This window comes from Aquarana catesbeiana, linkage group LG02 (assembly GCF_042186555.1).
Source record: "Aquarana catesbeiana isolate 2022-GZ linkage group LG02, ASM4218655v1, whole genome shotgun sequence".
NCBI classification, from domain to species: domain Eukaryota; kingdom Metazoa; phylum Chordata; class Amphibia; order Anura; family Ranidae; genus Aquarana; species Aquarana catesbeiana.
In genome coordinates this window covers 730,194,527-730,212,562 of record NC_133325.1, presented here as the reverse complement: position 1 = coordinate 730,212,562, position 18,036 = coordinate 730,194,527, and the positions used below count along the sequence as shown (strand labels likewise).

General features: G+C 43.5%; 1 protein-coding gene across 1 annotated transcript in view; it reads left to right on the top strand.

Annotated features, from left to right (window-relative positions):
• Positions 1-510: 510 nt before the first annotated feature.
• The window catches only part of NRIP1 (nuclear receptor interacting protein 1), a 116,891-nt gene continuing 99,365 nt past the window's right edge, over positions 511-18,036 (top strand). Inside the window, exon 1 of the mRNA XM_073617059.1 lies at positions 511-758. The gene's annotated coding sequence lies outside the window, so the exon portion shown is untranslated. The remainder of the gene's footprint in view (positions 759-18,036) is intronic.

Below are 18,036 nucleotides of genomic sequence, written 5' to 3'. Positions count from 1 at the left end.
TTTTTCTAGGGGTACAATAATAATAATAGTAATAATAATAATAATTCTGCTGCCTCCCCCAAACCATTTCTTGGCTTTTGTTCTACCTGGATTACAACTAGAGAAGAGGAGTAAACTAATAATAATATTAATATTAATTAATTATTAATAATATTAATAATTAATAATAATAACAATAATATTCCTCCCTCAGCCCATTTAGTGGAATTTATTCGACTTGATTTGTAAGTAAAATAGTAGTAGGAAAAAGCAAATAATTGTTCCCATATTATTATTATTATTATGAATGATATTTATTCTACAGTATACAGCCTCCCCATGCCCATTAGATGGTATTTGTTTATTTATAAATAGAATGAATAAAGTGTTAGTAGGAAATGTTTGTCCTGTAATTAGAGGGAGCAGTGTCTCCCCCCCCCCCCCCGGTGTGATGGCGCCCCCGGCAGCAGTGGCGGAGTACACAGTGACAGCAGTGTGTTGTGTGTGGGTGGAGGGAGGAGGAAGGAGGGAAGGGTTAAGCTGTGCTGTGGATGGAAGGCAGGCGGAGAGGAGTCCGGAGGGAGGAGGGGGGAGAGCAGTGTGCCGGGTGAGGTGGTGGAGGAGGATTAGTGGTGCGGGGAGGGAGGCTCTGCTGACACTCACACATTACTGCAGAGAGGAGGAAGGAGGACGGGGCCGGAGGAGATCGCTGGATTTGGAAGGACAATGTGGAGTCTTTGTGTTCGGGGCGGAGAGGACGGAGGATCGGAGCTCCGGGGGTGAGTGCGGACGGAGGACGGAGGACGGAGGACGGGGGGCGGGCGGGCGGCATTGTGTCGGGGAAATGCTGCTGGTTACATTGTATCTCCGGATGAGCCTTGTGTCTGACTCGGCCAGCCTGGGGGGGAGGTGGAGGGAGGGAGGCTGGAGAGGGGAGATCGGGCATCACTATGATGAATACACCCCGCCTGCTCTGCCCTCTGCACCACCCGGGACCTCCACCCATCAACACCCTGCCCGAAGTTTTCTGGGGGCAGGGAGACAGGGCGAGGGTGGCAGGGTGCGGAAAGCAGGGGTGGCAGCGATGGAAGGGTGCTTGGATGGCAGTGTGCTGGGATCAGGGATGGCAGAGTACTGAGAGCAGGGGCAGCAGGTGTGGGGGTGCCAGGAGGCTGGGTTCAGGGTGGCAGAGCACTGGCAGCAGGGGTGTCAGGGTGCTGGGAGCAAGGGTGCTGGAAGCAGGGTACTGGAATGCCAGGTTGCTGGGAGCAGGGGTGCCAGGTTGCTGGGAGCAGGGGTGCTGAGGTGTCAGGGTGCTGGGAGCAGGGATGCCAGAGTACTGGGATGTCAGGGTGCTGGGAGCAGGGGTGTCAGGGTGCTGGGATGTCAGGGTGCTGGGAGCAGGGGTGGCAGGGTACTGGGATGTCAGGGTGCATGGGTGGCAGGGTGCTGAGAGCAGGGTGTCTGGGTGCAGGGGTGGCAGGGTACAGGGATGTCAGGGTGCATGGGTGGCAGGGTGCTGAGAGCAGGGTGTCTGGGTGCAGGGGTGGCAGGGTACTGGGATGTCAGGGTGCATGGGTGGCAGGGTGCTGAGAGCAGGGTGTCTGGGTGCAGGGGTGGCAGGGTGCTGGGAGGAAGGGTGCTGGGAGCGGGGTGCAGGGGTGAGAGGGTGCAGAGGTGGCAGGGTACTGGGGATGTCAGGGTGCTGAGAGCAGGATGTCGGGGTGCAGGGGTGGCAGGGTGCTGGGAGGAAGGGTGCAGGGGTGGCAGGGTACTGGGATGTCAGGGTGCTGGGAGCAGGATGTCAGGGTGCAGGGGTGGCAGGGTGCTGGGAGGAAGGGTGCTGGGAGCGGGGTGCAGGGGTGGCAGGGTGCTGGAAGGGTGCAGGGGTGGCAGGGTACTGGGATGTCAGGGTGCTGGGAGCAGGATGTCAGGGTGCAGGGGTGGCAGGGTGCTGGGAGGAAGGGTGCTGGGAGCGGGGTGCAGGGGTGGCAGGGTACTGGGATGTCAGGGTGCTGGGAGCAGGATGTCGGGGTGCAGGGGTGGCAGGGTGCTTGGAGCAGAGTAGGGTGCTGGCATCAGGAATGACAGGCTACACACACTTCCCAGCCTGGGTGCCCCCTTGTGTGGGCAGGATGTCTGGCTTTGTGATCAGACCTCTGGCTCAGGGGCTCATGGAAATGAGGTAATGCTGTACCTTGGGAATCTGGCACAGTGACATTTCAGGGGAGGACTGCCACCCGGGGGCCCAACCCCCACCTCCCCAGGATGGAGAGCAGGTCACAGAAGTCCAGATTAGTTACTTACAGGAAAAAGGGCCGTAATCATTAACCTGCCTGGGGGTGGGGGGGATGTTACACACACATCTTGGTTGTCACACTGCAAGATTTGACTCATCAGGGAGGGGGGTGTGAAATGAAGGTTTGCTGTATGTAGCATGTACAGGATGTTTACTTGTAGCAGTATTACTACATGACACTGATATTACTACATGACACCAACATTGAATACTGTACAGGCGCACAGATCATGGTACGCTCAACATGCTACGGAGATGACTATTTGAGCCAAAGTGACCTGTTTTTCTTAGAGTAGGATGTCCATATTTGTGACAGTTTTGTTTGGTGGCATCTCTGGTGGCTCTGATCCCTTCAGCAGGCTGATGATTTGCTTATTACTATTATTTTAATAATAATATGTCTGACAACAGATTGTGACATCTGCGTTATGATGCATAGGATGCTGTGATGAAGTGCTAGCTCTTTGGGCAGAGAGGTCATACTATGTGCTATGAGTAAAGCCTTCCATTCATTTGTTGTGTGCCTGACGGGACGTGTTTGAGACTTGAGTATTTTTTATTTTTTTTAACTGTTTTTAGTTGGGGCAACTAGACACTAGAAGACAATAAAGAAAAACCTTTATAGGCTGATTGCTAATCTTTGCCTTTTGAAAATGCGGTTTACCTGGCTGTTACAATGCCATTGACCCGGAGCAAGTGTTAAAATGACACTTAAGACCCTGATTTTAAAAAAAAAAAAAAATAAGTATGTATTCTTAACTCAAAAAGTATCTTCTGTTGATCTCATCCTCCTCCCCATTTTTTTTTTTTTTTTATAGCTGCTGTGATCTGACTTCCTGTTAGAGTGTGGCGTACGATCGCTCCCACTGTGTAAATAGTCACCCTTTCTTGCTCGCTCCTGAGATGGAATAGAGACTATGAACATAGGGGGAGATTTACTAAAACTGGAGTGCAAAATCTGGAGCAGCTCTACATGATAGCCAAACAGCTTCTAACTTCAGCTTGTTCAATTAAACTTTGACAATAAAACCCGGAAGCTGATTGGTTTCTATGCAGAGCTGCAGCAGATTTTTCGCACTCCAGTTTTAGTAAATCTCCCCTATAGAGAAGTGCAACTGACATGCATTGCTCTTTGTGAGGGGGAAAAGAAGGAGATGTTCAGGAGCTCAGAGGACATTACAAAGAGGCAGAAAAACACAGAAATGATTTCATGAAAATAGATTTCAGGGCCATTAAGTAGCAGATTATTATTATTATTATACAGGATTTATATAGTGCCCACAGTTTACCCATTGCTTTACAACTTGAGGGTAGACAGTACAAATCCAATACACTTTTTAATACAGTAGGAATTAGAGAGCCCTGCTCCTTAGAGCTTACAATCTAAAGCCTCATACACACGATCGGATTTTCCGACGGGAATTGTGTGATGACAGACTGTTGGCGGAAAATCTGACCGTTTGTACGATCCATCGGACAATTGTTGTCGGATTTTCCACGGACAAATGTTGGATGGCAGGCTTATAAATTTTCCGCGGACAAATGTGTGTTGTCGGATTTTCTGAGCGTGTGTACACAAGTCCGTCGGACAAAAGTCGACAGTACAAGCACGCATGCTCAGAAGCAAGGATGAGCCATAAGAGGGGATAATTTGTTATAAGATTTTAAAATGGTTATGTTTAAAGATTTATCTCTGTAGGGAAATGTAATGGTTATTTATAAAAAACGATAAATAAAGAATAAAAAAAAAAAAAAAAAAAGAAGCAAGGATGAGCCAGAAGCGGTCGGTCTTGTAAACAGCGTTCGTAATGGAGAATTAACATTGGTGATGCGGCAAATTATGAAATCTCAAAATGCAGCACACAATTCTCTTCTTCTTTAATGGGATAATAATGAAGCTGCTTTGCTGGTGATACTGATGGAGTTCTGCCAAACGTATTTTAAAAGGCTTTTATTTTCTAGTGATATCAAGATTAATATTATTATGCTTGTTTTTTTTTTTTTTTTTTTTTTGTGTTACCAAAACACCATTATCCCGTGGTTTTTAAGATCAAAGATACAACTATGTTGGTGTCCCTTGTCAATTTTACATTGTATTTTTTTAACTGTAACTGCCTACTCCCAAACAATTTTTTTTTATTCTGCATTAAAAAAAGAAAACAAATAAAATTAGACCTGCTATCTGCCAAAAGAACTTAACCAAAAAGTGCATTCTGTGCATCCAAAAATTAATTCAAGGTGCATTCTATGCATCCAGAAGGAGCCCAAAGGGTGGCACCTGACAATTGAACTTCCTCTTTATCGGCTCGTAGTACATATAGTACGTCACTACGTTCGTGTTTGTTGGCCGACAATTGTGTACCGTTTTTTACGCAAGAAAAAATCCAGGCACGCGCCTTTGGACAAAAGTCTGACGCTTTGTCTGCGGAAAATCTGATTGTGTGTACGAGACTTTAGAGGGATGGTCAAGAAATACAAGCGGTAATATCTGTGTGTGTGTGGGGGGGGGGGGGGGTGCTGATGGAGGAAATAAATGTACAGTTGTTAGGTGGGGTCCAGATAGGCTTTTCTAAAGAGAGTTTTTGGGGATCGTCTGAAAGTGGACAAAGTAGGAGAAAGACGGTCAGATTGGGGTAGAGCATTTCAGAGGATGGGAGAGGCTCTGGAGAAGTCCCGAAGGCGAGCATGGGAGGAGGTGATAAGGGAGCTACAGAGCAGGAGGTCTTGGGAGGAGCGAAGAGAAGGACGTGCATATATTGTTTTTGCAGAATAATGTTATAGTTTAGTGCCACTTTAAGACTTTCCTGACCTCACTAGCTGCATGCAGGTCCAGGGGTCAGCGATGTCACAACTTGGGGGCGGGAGCCAGCCAGGAAGCTTGCATACTCGGGAGAGGTCAGCGGTGTTCTTATTTCTCTAGCTGTGGTTTTCCTTTAAAGCATAGGGGGCCTTGCGTTGAGTGTGTTGCAACACATATTGTACTGTTATTGCATGGACGTATTTAAAAGTATTTCATGCTTAGCTGGAGGGTGAAAATGTCAGACAAGCCCTTCTAGGATGTGATACATTTACTGATTCATCACAATGACAACCTATATGTACAGGGAGCGCTTGGAACTGCACGTGATCACTTTTTCTGGATGAACTCCTATTGGGGCAACTGACAAATCTGCAGAACGTTTTCATTGTGGTGCATATGTGATATCTGCTGGTTCAAATTGAAGGGTGAAAAGACTGCCCGTAAAATCAAGTTTTACCAGTGCAGTCAGGATAATCTGATATGATTACGTGTTGGTTGCTATTGGTTGCTGCACATTGGGACTTGCCATTGACCTTGTTATATAGTATCAATGGAGACCGAAAATACGTAGCAGCGCCATAGTCTGTTCATTAAAAAATTACATCTGTTGGAAAGAGTTTACCGATTCTCAGTAGGGTGACGGAGGTTATATTGTACAGCAAAAAAAAAAGCTCATGATTAGAGTATGTAGCAAAGCCGGGAAAATGATTGTTCCAGTGACTCACGCTGACTGGCCAATAACTGGCAGGACTCCCAAGTTATGGTTGTAATCATCTTGCAAGTGTGGTTTACTTTAACCACAGCTGGCTTCCCCTGCATTGTTCTGACTTTATATCGCAATTTAAGATGTCACATTTCATGGAACGCAAATGTAAAGAGGCAGATTGGTGCTTATTGACTGACAGCAAATTACAGTCTTTGTTGTAAAAAAAAAAAAAAAAAAAATGGTTAGCATTCTGCAGATATTATTATTTTTTTAATAATCTGTTTTTTGGGTTTTTTTTAAGTATTTTTTTGCCGTTTGTGTGCTATGCTGTTTTTATGTTGATGAAATTGATTTCTAAATAATGTATAAGGAAAAAAAAACAACAAATATATTTACTACATTGTATCAGAAAATACATTTAAAAAAAAACAAAAAACTTTTTTGACTTGTGCAAGGCGGATGGTTTACTTTTTTTTTTTTTATTTTTTTTTTTTATAATAAGTATTTATGTAATTAGAGTGTGCAAAGAGCAGCGATGGATTGTCAACTGTAATAATCCATATTACCCAGCCTCATTTCTCCTTTTATCAGTTTACAGCTTTGACAATGAAAGATGACAGCTGATTGGTTGCTGTGGGTTGCAGCCTTTTCCCATATTAAATAAGCTGGTTTGTGGTGTCAGAAGCCTTTTGATGTTTTGATTCAGGTGCCTATTATGAGCAATTGGAAAGCAGAGAGTGGTTGTGCACATTTCTATTAACATGATTAATCCCTGGTTATTATATTGCATTTGTAAATAAAAAATAAAAAAATATATGTTTTTTGCATCTGTTGGCGAAGAGCCTGTGGCTCATGCGTTTCTGGCTTTAGCGTGTCGGTTGGTGCTCACAAGTTATTCGTCCAATTCCATTGCATTGTTATATGTAATTTGTATTTATTTATTTATTTTAGATCATTTTTGCACCATTAATAATGAAATTTAGAGGGAATATCTACAGATCAACCTATTTTTTGATTGCGTACTAGTATAGGGTCAGTACAAGGGTGGTATAAGGTCACATATAGCATAGTTACACCTCATATTGCCCATTGCAAATTTTAGTTCTCTAGAATCTAGATGACCAATTTGTAGTTGTAGATATATAGGCTGTGCTGGAGTCTAACCAAATCATTCAGTGTTGGGAAATATGTTCATCTTCATCATCTTCAGTCATTCATGAGAAAGTCTTAAAGGGCTGGACTGGCCAAAAGCAGTATTTTACTTATAGGTGGAGCCTTATGGGCTGATTCAGCTGTCTTCTTCTACATGTTAGAGACCTCAGTAGTGAATTCCTTACCTTTTATTCCTAATGCAGCTTATTTTTGTCTGGGGATTTTGTGCAACCTAACCTACCGAGAGTGTTTGAATGTTGCATTCTCCCAAGTAAAAAATAAATAGGAAATAAATCTATAGAGATAGTTGGAACCTTTGATGATGGTCCCAGTCAGCATGCAAACCCGGGGGGAGCCTGAACACAAAGATCCAAAGATCTCACCAGTAGGGTCCCTGGGAGAAGATAAGGAACAGTCAGGTGCTTTAACTTTCCAGTATCTACAAAAAAAATATACATATATAATTTTTTTTTTTTTGAGTGGATGCGTCTTTTAATGTCCCGTATCATACCAGGCGATGGTATTTATTATTTTAATAATCTGTTTCGATCTCTTTGCTATGTTACATTATACGCTATGTATACTATGTACGGTATTATATCATCTTACTGAAAGGGTTGCCTGTTAAAAAATGTGGTGTTTGCAGTTTTCATGATACAGTAGAATGGACAATGTAGCACATTGGATCCTTGTCATTTTTGTAATGGCATATATTAGAAAAGTCAATGTCCAAAGCAGGCCGACATGCTGGGATCATTAGTGCCTTATCATTAGTGAGTTATCCAATAATTAATGCGGTGTTGGGCCCTGCAGATTTTCTTGCTTTCTGGTTCACTATAGATTATGTATTGAAAGGCCCCAATGAAGGTGTCCTGGTTTAGAAAATCCATTTTTAGCTGCACCTTGCTTCTGATCGAGGCCATCTCCCCTCGACATGGCCTTAGGCTGGATTCACATCTATGCAGTTTTAGTGCTTTTTGCATTTTGCAGATTTGCACTACAGAATGTGTTCCATAGGAAACCCATGTTAAGTGGATTGTAGTTCAAATCTGCAAAATGCAAAAAGCACTAAAAATGCATAGGTGTGAATCCAGCCTTAGGGTACCTGGAAGCTCTCTATCCTCAATTATATATTGCTTCTTAAATTGTGGTTCTTCACTGCATCTGAGCACCACAAACCAAAAACACTATTTTTTTTCATTTTAATATTCAAAGCAAACAAGCAAACTCCCCCATCCATTCATGTATCCATGCTTTCTTTTGTTGAAAAACGCCCCCCTAGCATTTCTAGCCAAAGCCATCTTTTGTGAGGGAAAATGATTCATGTAGCATTTACTTCCTCTAATTCATCTGCCCTTAGCTCAAGCATGCATGCAGGAGTATATCTGTTTACTAATGCTAGCAACATGAGGATTAAAAATAATCAATGTTCATTGGGAGAGTTAAAGTAATTGTAAAGTCTTGTTTAAAAATAAAATAACAAACATGTTATACTTGCCTCCTCTGTGCAGTGGTTTTGCACAGAGCAGCCCGAATCCTCCTATTCTCGGGTCCCTCTTCGCTGCTCCTGGCCCCTCCCTCCTATCGAGTGCCCCCCCCCCCCCCCCCCCCAGTCAGCAGCTTCCTATGTGTAGTGGGTTATGTAGTGAGTCCCTTTTTAATTGCTGTCTGGGGCCCAGTTAGGGAGATTAAACCTCCTTTATTTGTCCTGTTTACCTTTATGATTGAAGGTAAAATAAAATCCCACGTTTTGGGTTCTCCCCTGAAAACTAATAGAGGAGAAATCTTCCAATGGGGACACTAGTTCTGGGCACCTGGGGGTCCCCAAGGAATTTCCTTAGTTTGCAGGGGTTTTCTCTCACTTCCTGTTTGGCTACGGGACAGGAAGTGAAGGGAAATCTCCGCACTGGAACACAGATGGTGAAAAAAACTGACGGGTTATAACCCTTTCTTACTCTATCCATAATAGAAAAAAAAAAAAAAGTTTTGCTGATAGTTCTACTTTAAGTCACCGGACCCCCTAAAATGTTAACTTAGTTCATGGAAGACTATAATCCTTGAACAACATGGTCAGTTTTAAAACCAGGGATGGACTTTTAGGCCTCATGCACACTGGATGTTTTCATAGCTGTCGTTTTTGGCGTCAGGCGTTTTTTTTTTCTGCAGCCAGTAGACTCTCCAGCATGTGATAACACATAGGCTGTTATCAGAGTTTTTTGGCTGGGGCATTGTCTGGCTGGAAAAAAAACCCCTGAACTAGTGGGTCTTAAGGCCTGATTCACAACCATGCATTTTTTTAGCGCGTTTTCAGTTTTGCAGAAACACACTGCAGTCTATTTAACATGGTTTCCTATGGATGTAGTTCACATCTGTGCATTTTATGAAAAGGGCCAGGGACTTTTTTTCTGGTTTTTGGTTAGACTAAAATTGGATCAAAAACGTATTGAAAAATGCAAAATGCATCGGGAATATGCAAAGTGCAACCTGCATAGGTGGGACCCAGGCCTCAGAGGAGTTTTTCAGCTGTAAAAATGGTCTAACTCTGATAAAAGCTAAAAAATGTGATTATTCTGCGTTTATCAGCGGTTTTTGAGCCATAAGCTTTTGTGGGAATATAGTTTTGCTAAAAAAAGAAGCTAAAAAAACACTGAAAAATGCTGCAAAATGAATTTGACAGCTACAGCTAATGCTACTGACATTTTTCTAACGTCCAGTGTGCATGAGGCCTTAAGATTAGGTGCAGTTGGTAACTACAGGTGGGACTGGAGAGCCCACATATAAGGTCCTTGTCGGAATTAGAATTTTTAAAGAAAGTTTGTCTCAAATAAAAAAAAGGGCACTTTGACATGCAGCAATTCACTAGTTAATTAGCCCCATTCACACCTGAGTGTTTTGTCATGCGATTCCTGAAGCGTGACACTGCTCAAGATGAATTTTCCCATTATTCTTAGTGGGCCTGTTTGTAGCTATGGATTCTGTCGCTTGACATTCGAACAAGTACATGAGCTGCTTTGGGGCAGAATCTGTCTTTAGACTTGAAAAATGTGTGTTTGCGCACGTTTTCAGGCATTCCTATTTAAAAGACTGTGGGTCAAAAAAATGTTCACTTCTGCTCCAGTAATACAAGGTGCAAATAAAGATGTGCATACAAGTTGGCAACAGAAAAAAAAAACCCTTAAAAAGTCACACTAATGAATGTGGGCCCCTTTCACACTGCTGCGACTTGAAAGTTTCGTGATTTTGCCGCAATTTCAGGGAATGCCTGTGTAATATTGAGGTCTATGGACCTCAACTTGCATCAAAGTCAGATCAAAGTAATACAGGGACTACTTTTGAAGTCGGTGCGATTTGAAGTTGCACAGATATGAATTGGGAATCATGCGGTAAGACTTGTTATGCGACTTTGATGTCCAAAGTTGCAAAAAAAGTTGCACAAGTGTGAAAGGTGACATGTTTCAGTCTAGGTTCACACTGTAGCGATGCTGGAACCAGCGCGATTCCAAAAGCCGTTCCCGCATCGCATCTCTCCCACAGGCAGTCCACACTGCCCTCTGTTACTAATGTGAATGACACCCCCAGATCGGTTCATAGATCGCAGTGCGAACTGTGGATTCGAACACCCATGCGATCCGATTCCAGTGCGGGGGGGAAAAAAAAGTCCCTGCAACTTTTTTTTACTGCGAATGCAATGCGAGTTCAGCCATACAACTGTACAGGCATCGCATGTGATCGGCACAGCAATGTGGGTGCGAATCACCTGCGGTGTCTGGCATCACACAAGTGTGAACCTGGGCTCAGAGTCAGTGTCTATATTATTATTTCAGTGTATTAAAACCACCACCATGGCAGAACCATGCTAAAAATGTGTCTGTAGTGTCTATGCTCAGAGCAGTAAAGAAAGCTTTGTTGTATACGGTGTTCAACTTTTTACAAATGCAGCAGGATATTAAAAAGAACCTGAACTATTGTGTATATGGGGTCTGCCATTGCTAACTTAGAACAGGGGTAGGCAACCCTGAAGAGGTAGAAGTCTGCTTAAAGTGGTTGTAAACCCATTAAAACCACTTTAACCTACAGGTAAGCCTAGATTAAGGCTTACCTGTAGGTGCAAGAAATATCTCCCAAACCTAAAAGGTTTAGGAGATATTTGCAGGAATAGCGGCACCGATGTCAACGGCGCATGCGTAGGTGCACTGAGCGTGCTGTTTTTAACGACGATCATGCCATTAGTGGCGGCACCATTACACATGTGCAGGAGTGACGTCATTGCGGCTCCGGCCTGTCACAGCGCCGGAGCCGTGATACCCGGAAGTCACTCCTGGCGGCGTCGGTGGAGGCGAACGAGGGCCGTTGCCGGGGCTTCGATCTCAGGTAAGTAATTCATAATGGTCTAGTATGCTATGCATACTAGCTCATTATGCCTTTGCCTTGCAGGGTGTATTTTTTTTTTTTAAGAGGCTTTACTTCCTCTTTAAAGCACATTGAAGAGATCAAAGATCAGAATTCAACATACTTTTTTTTAAGACAATAATCTAGCAAGGCTCCATTAGAAAGTTCAGAGGTCTGTAGTATGTAACACAGATTGCAGAGGTCAGGAGTGAGTAATGCGGAGTGCGGAGGTTATTAATTAATAATGCAGATTTCAGATGTCAGGAGTGAGTAATGCGGAGTGCAGGGGTCGGGAGTAAATAATGCGGGGTAAGTGATGCAGAATGCAGGGGTCATAAGTAATTAATGCAAGGGTCAGGAGTATGTAATGCAGATTACAGAGGTCATTAGTAAGAAACACAGATTTCAGAGGTCAGGCATGAGTAATGCTGGGTGCAGGGGTCAGGAGTGAGTAATGCTGGGTGCAGGGGTCAGGAGTGAGTAATGCTGGGTGCAGGGGCCAGGAGTGAGTAATGTGGGGTGCAGGGGTCAGGAGTGAGTAATGCGGGGTGCGGGGGTCAGGAGTGAGTAATGCGGGGTGCAGGGGTCAGGAGTGAGTAATGCTGGGTGCAGGGGTCAGGAGTGAGTAATGCGGGGTGCAGGGGTCAGGAGTGAGTAATGCGGGGTGCAGGGGTCAGGAGTGAGTAATGGGGGGTGCAGGGGTCAGGAGTGAGTAATGGGGGGTGCAGGGGTCAGGAGTGAGTAATGGGGGGTGCAGGGGTCAGGAGTGATTAATGGGGGGGTGCAGGGGTCAGGAGTGAGTAATGCTGGGTGCAGGGCTCAGGAGTGAGTAATGGGGGGTGCAGGGGTCAGGAGTGAGTGATGCTGGGTGCAGGGGTCAGGAGTGAGTGATGCTGGGTGCAGGGGTCAGGAGTGAGTGATGCTGGGTGCAGGGGTCAGGAGTGAGTGATGCTGGGTGCAGGGGTCAGGAGTGAGTAATGCGGGGTGCAGGGCTCAGGAGTGAGTAATGGGGGGTGCGGGGGTCAGGAGTGAGTGATGTGGGGTGCGGGGGTCAGGAGTGAGTAATGCGGGGTGCGGGGGTCAGGAGTGAGTAATGGTGGGTGCGGGGGTCAGGAGTGAGTAAAGTGGGGTGCGGGGGTCAGGAGTGAGTAATGCGGGGTGCGGGGGTCAGGAGTGAGTAATGGGGGGTGCAGGGGTCAGGAGTGAGTAATGCGGGGTGCAGGGGTCAGGAATTGGTACAAACCCCCCTTCCTGTGATATTTAGCTTAGCAGACCCCAGATGCCTCCTAGGTGCCTCGGCTGTGTCTTCTAATATATCAGAGCTTAGGTCTTCCCTTGGCTCTGCATTCATATTGCCACTCTGATCTGAGGGTTGGCAGGCAGGGGGGTCAGTAGCTGATGGTAAGGTAGGTCCGCGATCTACCCGCTCCCCGATTTTAGGAGGTAGAGTCCATTTTCCTTGCTATAAGGTCTGCTTAGTAATTTTAGAATGTATCTGTCTTCACGTTTATAGGGGTGTTTTTAAGCTTTGCCGTTGACTAGGATTTCAGGCCTATTCATGCTATATATATAACCAGCTCTCTGCAGCCTTCTTAAGTAGTATTTTGCCCTCGGGAAGAACATGATCCCATCACTGAATCGTCATCAAGTATTAGTCAATGTTTGTCAACTTCAAAATAGCAGCCAACAAAGTGACGTCCGCCTGATTTGTGTTCATTGCCTCCTCAACAAGTCATGTTAATGTTGTCCGGTGTTTTGTCCTGTTCCTCTGTCTCTGGAGTCTCTGGCAAATCATGATTTTTATCATAAAGAATGGAAATAAATATGAGTGTTGTTGTCAGCGATCCAGTTCGCAATGGGAGGGTTTTGTGAAAGGAGATTACAAGTGATGGGCTAATGTTTATTTTAAAGTCACGGTGCATTAACTCCCTAATGCTATTTTGCATGCCCTAGTTTAAACTGTTGCTTCTCCGTTTGGGGTGGAAACACTTTGATGGCGGAGGTTACAGAGGTCGTTTTTGAAGTAGACGCGGTGGTCTGACAATCCAAAATATTTTTTCAAGACTTCTTACTACAACTTTTTCTTTACTTTTCTTTTTTTTTTTTTTTTTTTTTTTTTAGCAAACGGATTAATTCGATTCATGATCGCGTAAAAAGTGGCCATTTGCCTGAAACAAAACATCTGCCTTTGCTTTTTGTAAAATATCACAAATCATCACTGCCGTCTTAATTGACTGCAAACACTTTGAGAATGACGGGAGTTTTAGTGCAAGAAGTGCTAAGCATGCCTATTATGGAAAATGGAATTTTATCAATTTTTGGTCTTTATAAAAAACAAAGTTAAAAAAATAATAAAAATATAAACATACAAAAATCTTCTAGTACATTTATGTGCCTTTGAATGTAAAGCTCACTTTTACCATTTTTAGTAATTTAGTAAAAGTTTGCAAATTCTCTACTAGTTCCATTCAATAAAAGACCATTACTAAATTCCTACAAAAAACATGTGGACACTGAGCTGAAGGCACAATTTAATGCAGTTCTGTTTTCATTAGAATGGTTTTAAACCCTCACATATACCCAGTGAGGTGACGAGCTTCAGGTGATACACAGACATGGAAAAAAGCCTCCTACATGAGTTGTACCAGTTTATCTGCAGCCATCTCTTCTCTACTGCCCTTCAAAATCCAAAATGTATACAGCTTGTCTAAGCTTTTAGAAAGCAGGGGGCGGGAAGCTGAAATTACACTCCGTGAGGGGAGCTCTTGAAGCTGATTGGAGGGAAGGGACACACCCTCCCTTTACACAGCACACAGGGATAGAGTTGAGGCTGTCAATCAGCTGGAGCTCCCTCCCCTGTCACCTTTTTTCTCCTGGTGTCAGGAAAACTTTTCAGAAGTGACTCATTCTGATAGTAGAGCAACAGGACAGCAGACAGAAATGCATTTTAGTGCTCTGGATTGAGACCAGTACCTACTGTAGAGGGATATGCTTTGATCATAGTTCATGTCTGAGTTTTACAACCACTTTAATACATCATTAAATGTATTTTGTTAAATGCAATCAGTGTAAGTACCTGAATATAACTTGGTAAAAATATAAAGTTTGTGCAGCTGTGTACTTCTGAATATCTGATTAGCTGCTTCTAACTCCCCCGCCAGATCTGATCCGATCCATCAGAGCTCAGACAGGGGGAGTTGGAAGCAGCTAATCAGATGTTCAGAAGTACAAGGGGCATGCTGATAGGAGGAGAGAGTAGAATGATGGAAAGATGAGCTCATTCGTGTGCTACTTCTCTATTCACTGTCCAGTCAGAGGGCAGTGTGGGGAGACCTGTACGTTAAAATGAAACTGCAACTTAGAAAAATCAGGTCCACTTCATAAACACTGCATTGTTCTGGGTTAGCTACATAGTTTTGCATTACTTTTCGCACACGTTTAGTGTTTGTTTACATGAGGTGTGGTGGGACTGTGCTGGGCAAAAAAAGTTTTGCACTTGGAAAATATGTTGAACGCGCATGAGCGGGTAATTGCCAATTCAGAGAAGCATGGGTGTTTACAAGAGCGCGGCCACATACGTCCATTCAGTTGTATGACGGGCAGTACTCGGCATGGACGTGGGAAGACATTGGGAAATTACACCAGATCACCCGTGTGTATGCACCCTTAGGACTGGTTCACACCAGATGCTGTCCAGTGCATTTTTAATCATTAATCATTAACATTTAATCATTAACACATGCACAGTGTTGTCCATGTATTTCAATGGCCCTAGTTCACACCAGTGCAGGCAACAAAATTAGAACATGCTGCAATTTTTTTCTGTTTGGAACGTAGCAAAACACATCAAATACGCACCAGAGTGCATCAAAAATAGCATACGGAAACACATCCGTACCGAGGTACCTACTGCTGTAATCAGTGTCCATAATAGATCCTTTAATGCCCCTTTCACACGGGACACCTCCTTTGGACAGACCGCTTGCTGAGTGGAGGAACGAGCAGATGGATGGCAGGTCCGTCTCCGGTCACTGTGCAGAGGGACCAAGTCCCACTCTCCTCTATGGGGAAATCGGGTGAAAATGAACCGTATGTCTGTTTTTCATCTGATTATATCCGATCCACCAGACGGATGGAAAATAGGACCACCATCCATCTGGATTTTGCGGTCAGGATCGGATTGCGGCAGATGTCAGCGGACATGTCACCATAGTGGTGAATGGAGGGTTCAATCAGGTCCTCCTGAAAAACTGACATGTCCTTCTTCATCTCCAGAACAGGAATTAAAGGAAAATCTCCCTAACTGTACACAGCAAAAAAAATTAATAAATAACCTGGCTGGGGTTTAACCTTTCCGTGCTCTATTCAGAAATGTAGAAAAAAAAAAAAGACATGCCATCATATAATTGTAATGAGAGAGGTCATAAATAACTTTCGTGTAATAAGTGTAATTCTTCACCTGCTGACTTCATCCAATCATGTGCATGCAAAAAATCTTTTTTTTTTTTTTTTCCTTACACGTTATTTTCTTTGCAAAGTAACATTTCACTTTGCTGCATTACATTGGTCATCAATAGAAAAATGTCCCTTAACGTTGGCAGTGAGTAGGTGGAAGAAAGCCCCATACAGTGGTGATTCCTTTTGTTGGCGATTCATGGAAAAATGATCCTATAAGTGGTCAGCGGAAAAATTGCCCCCTTTGCGTTGGAGGTCGGTAAAGCCCCCCTTTGCGTTGGTGGTCGGTGGAAAATGTCAAGGGAAAAAAAAGTCCCGTCTTGGTGTTAGTCGTGCGACAGAGTACCAGAGGGGCAGGAATTGATTTTATTACATGAAAAGGATATGCTTATGGACTGCTTCCTTATCATTTCAAGATAACATGCGGGCTGAAGATTACAGTAATGGTATGTTAATTTGACACCGTAGGTCCATGTTAAAGTGGCTTTCAAATAAGAGCTTTCCAGCATGCCAGTAATTTGCTCTCGAGTGATTCTGCAGATTGTCTTTATCTGGGTGTGTTTATATTGGCCATCTACTGTTCTTGCAATGATGCTTCAGATATCAGCTTGCTGTTTACAACTAGCTAACGGTCCATTTACATCAAGAAAAATCAGTGCTATTTACTTACAAACATTTTAGTATAGTGGAACATTTTGGTTGTTTGATCTGCTGTTCAGAAAAACATTGTTCATAAAAAAAAAAAAAAATTATTGGTTCTTTTTATGTAACTGATTAGGGGTCTGCATGCTCCTTGATTACAAAGTGCTTGCACTAACTGATGAGATCCGGCCATTCCATTTCTGCTCAGCTCTGGTGGAATGGTAAAGGCTCAGGATGAATTATGTTGTCTAGAGGTTATGCGTTTTCATTTATATGTCAATTTGAACTACACTGGGTCCTTTTGTGCTCGTGATAAAGGAATAGCCCACCTTGGAGAGATTTCTTTGCAAATAAAAATGGAAATTTAATTGAGCAGTCCACAACAGCACCAGTGAGTGAATGGGTTCCCGAGGCCTGAGCTGCATCATAGAAGAAAAGCTACTCTGGTGGCCTTGTATTTTGCTTTTTTCAATAATCACGGTAAAAATTAATTGTCAAGGTTGTGACAGGTGTGACCCTTGCCAAACGCTGTAACTTTTTTTTTTTTTTCATAATGTGCTTCACCACTTTCACGTAGAGCTGCACGATTCTGGCTAAAATGAGAATCACGATTTTTTTGCTTAGAGGATAGATCACGATTCTCTCACGATGCTCGCGGCGTAATATCATCTTTCACATTAAAACAAAAAAAATTGTGCTAACTTTACTGTTTCGTTTTTTTTTTATTTATTGAAGTGTATTTTTTCCCAAAAAATTGCATTTGAAAGACCGCTGGGCAAATACAGTGTGACATAAAATATTGCAGCAATTGCCATTTTATTCCTTAGGGTCTCTGCTAAAAAAAAAAAAACATATATATATATATATATATATATATATATATATATATATATCTCCAACTTAAGAAAGAAGTGTCAGAAAAAGATTTAGACTTTAAGTGGTTAAACTTCCTGCATTTACAGGTTGTTTAAAACTTGGCAGATTGCCCAGGTTATTTGTTTACACAGAGAAGTTCTATCCCTTTGATCTAAGAAGGAAGTTAGATACAATGTTTCAAGTTCTAAACTTGGCAGACTGCCTGGATGTTTTCTTTTGACAGCTGAGTGAGCAGATAATCTCTCCACTTGTTTATATGAAAGAATTGGCAAGGAGAGATGAATCGAGATCACGATTTTTTAACAATTAATTGTGCAGCTCTACTTTCACGTTGAAAGTGGAAAGCCCCTTTAAGTTTGGGAAGAATAATGACACTCATAGACTATTAAAGTGACCATTTCCTTCACCTGTGCTGGGTGAAGTGACCCTTTCCTTTACCCTTGTCCGGCAAAGAAGCCCCTCCTTTAATCATGTTGGGCAGAGAGACCCTTCCCCTTAATCATACCGGCCAGAGAGGCCCTTTCATTTACCCTTGTCCGGCAAAGAAGCCCTTCCTTTACCCATGCCGGGCAGAGAGACCCCTTCCTTTACCCGTAGTGGGCAGAGAGGCCCTTTCCTTTACCCGTGCCGAGCAGAGGGGCCCTTTCCTTTACCCATGCCAGGAAAAATAAAATGGTCCCTTAACTCATTTGCCCCACATGGAAAAATGGAAGGGTAGTTTTAAGGTTGAGAAAAGAC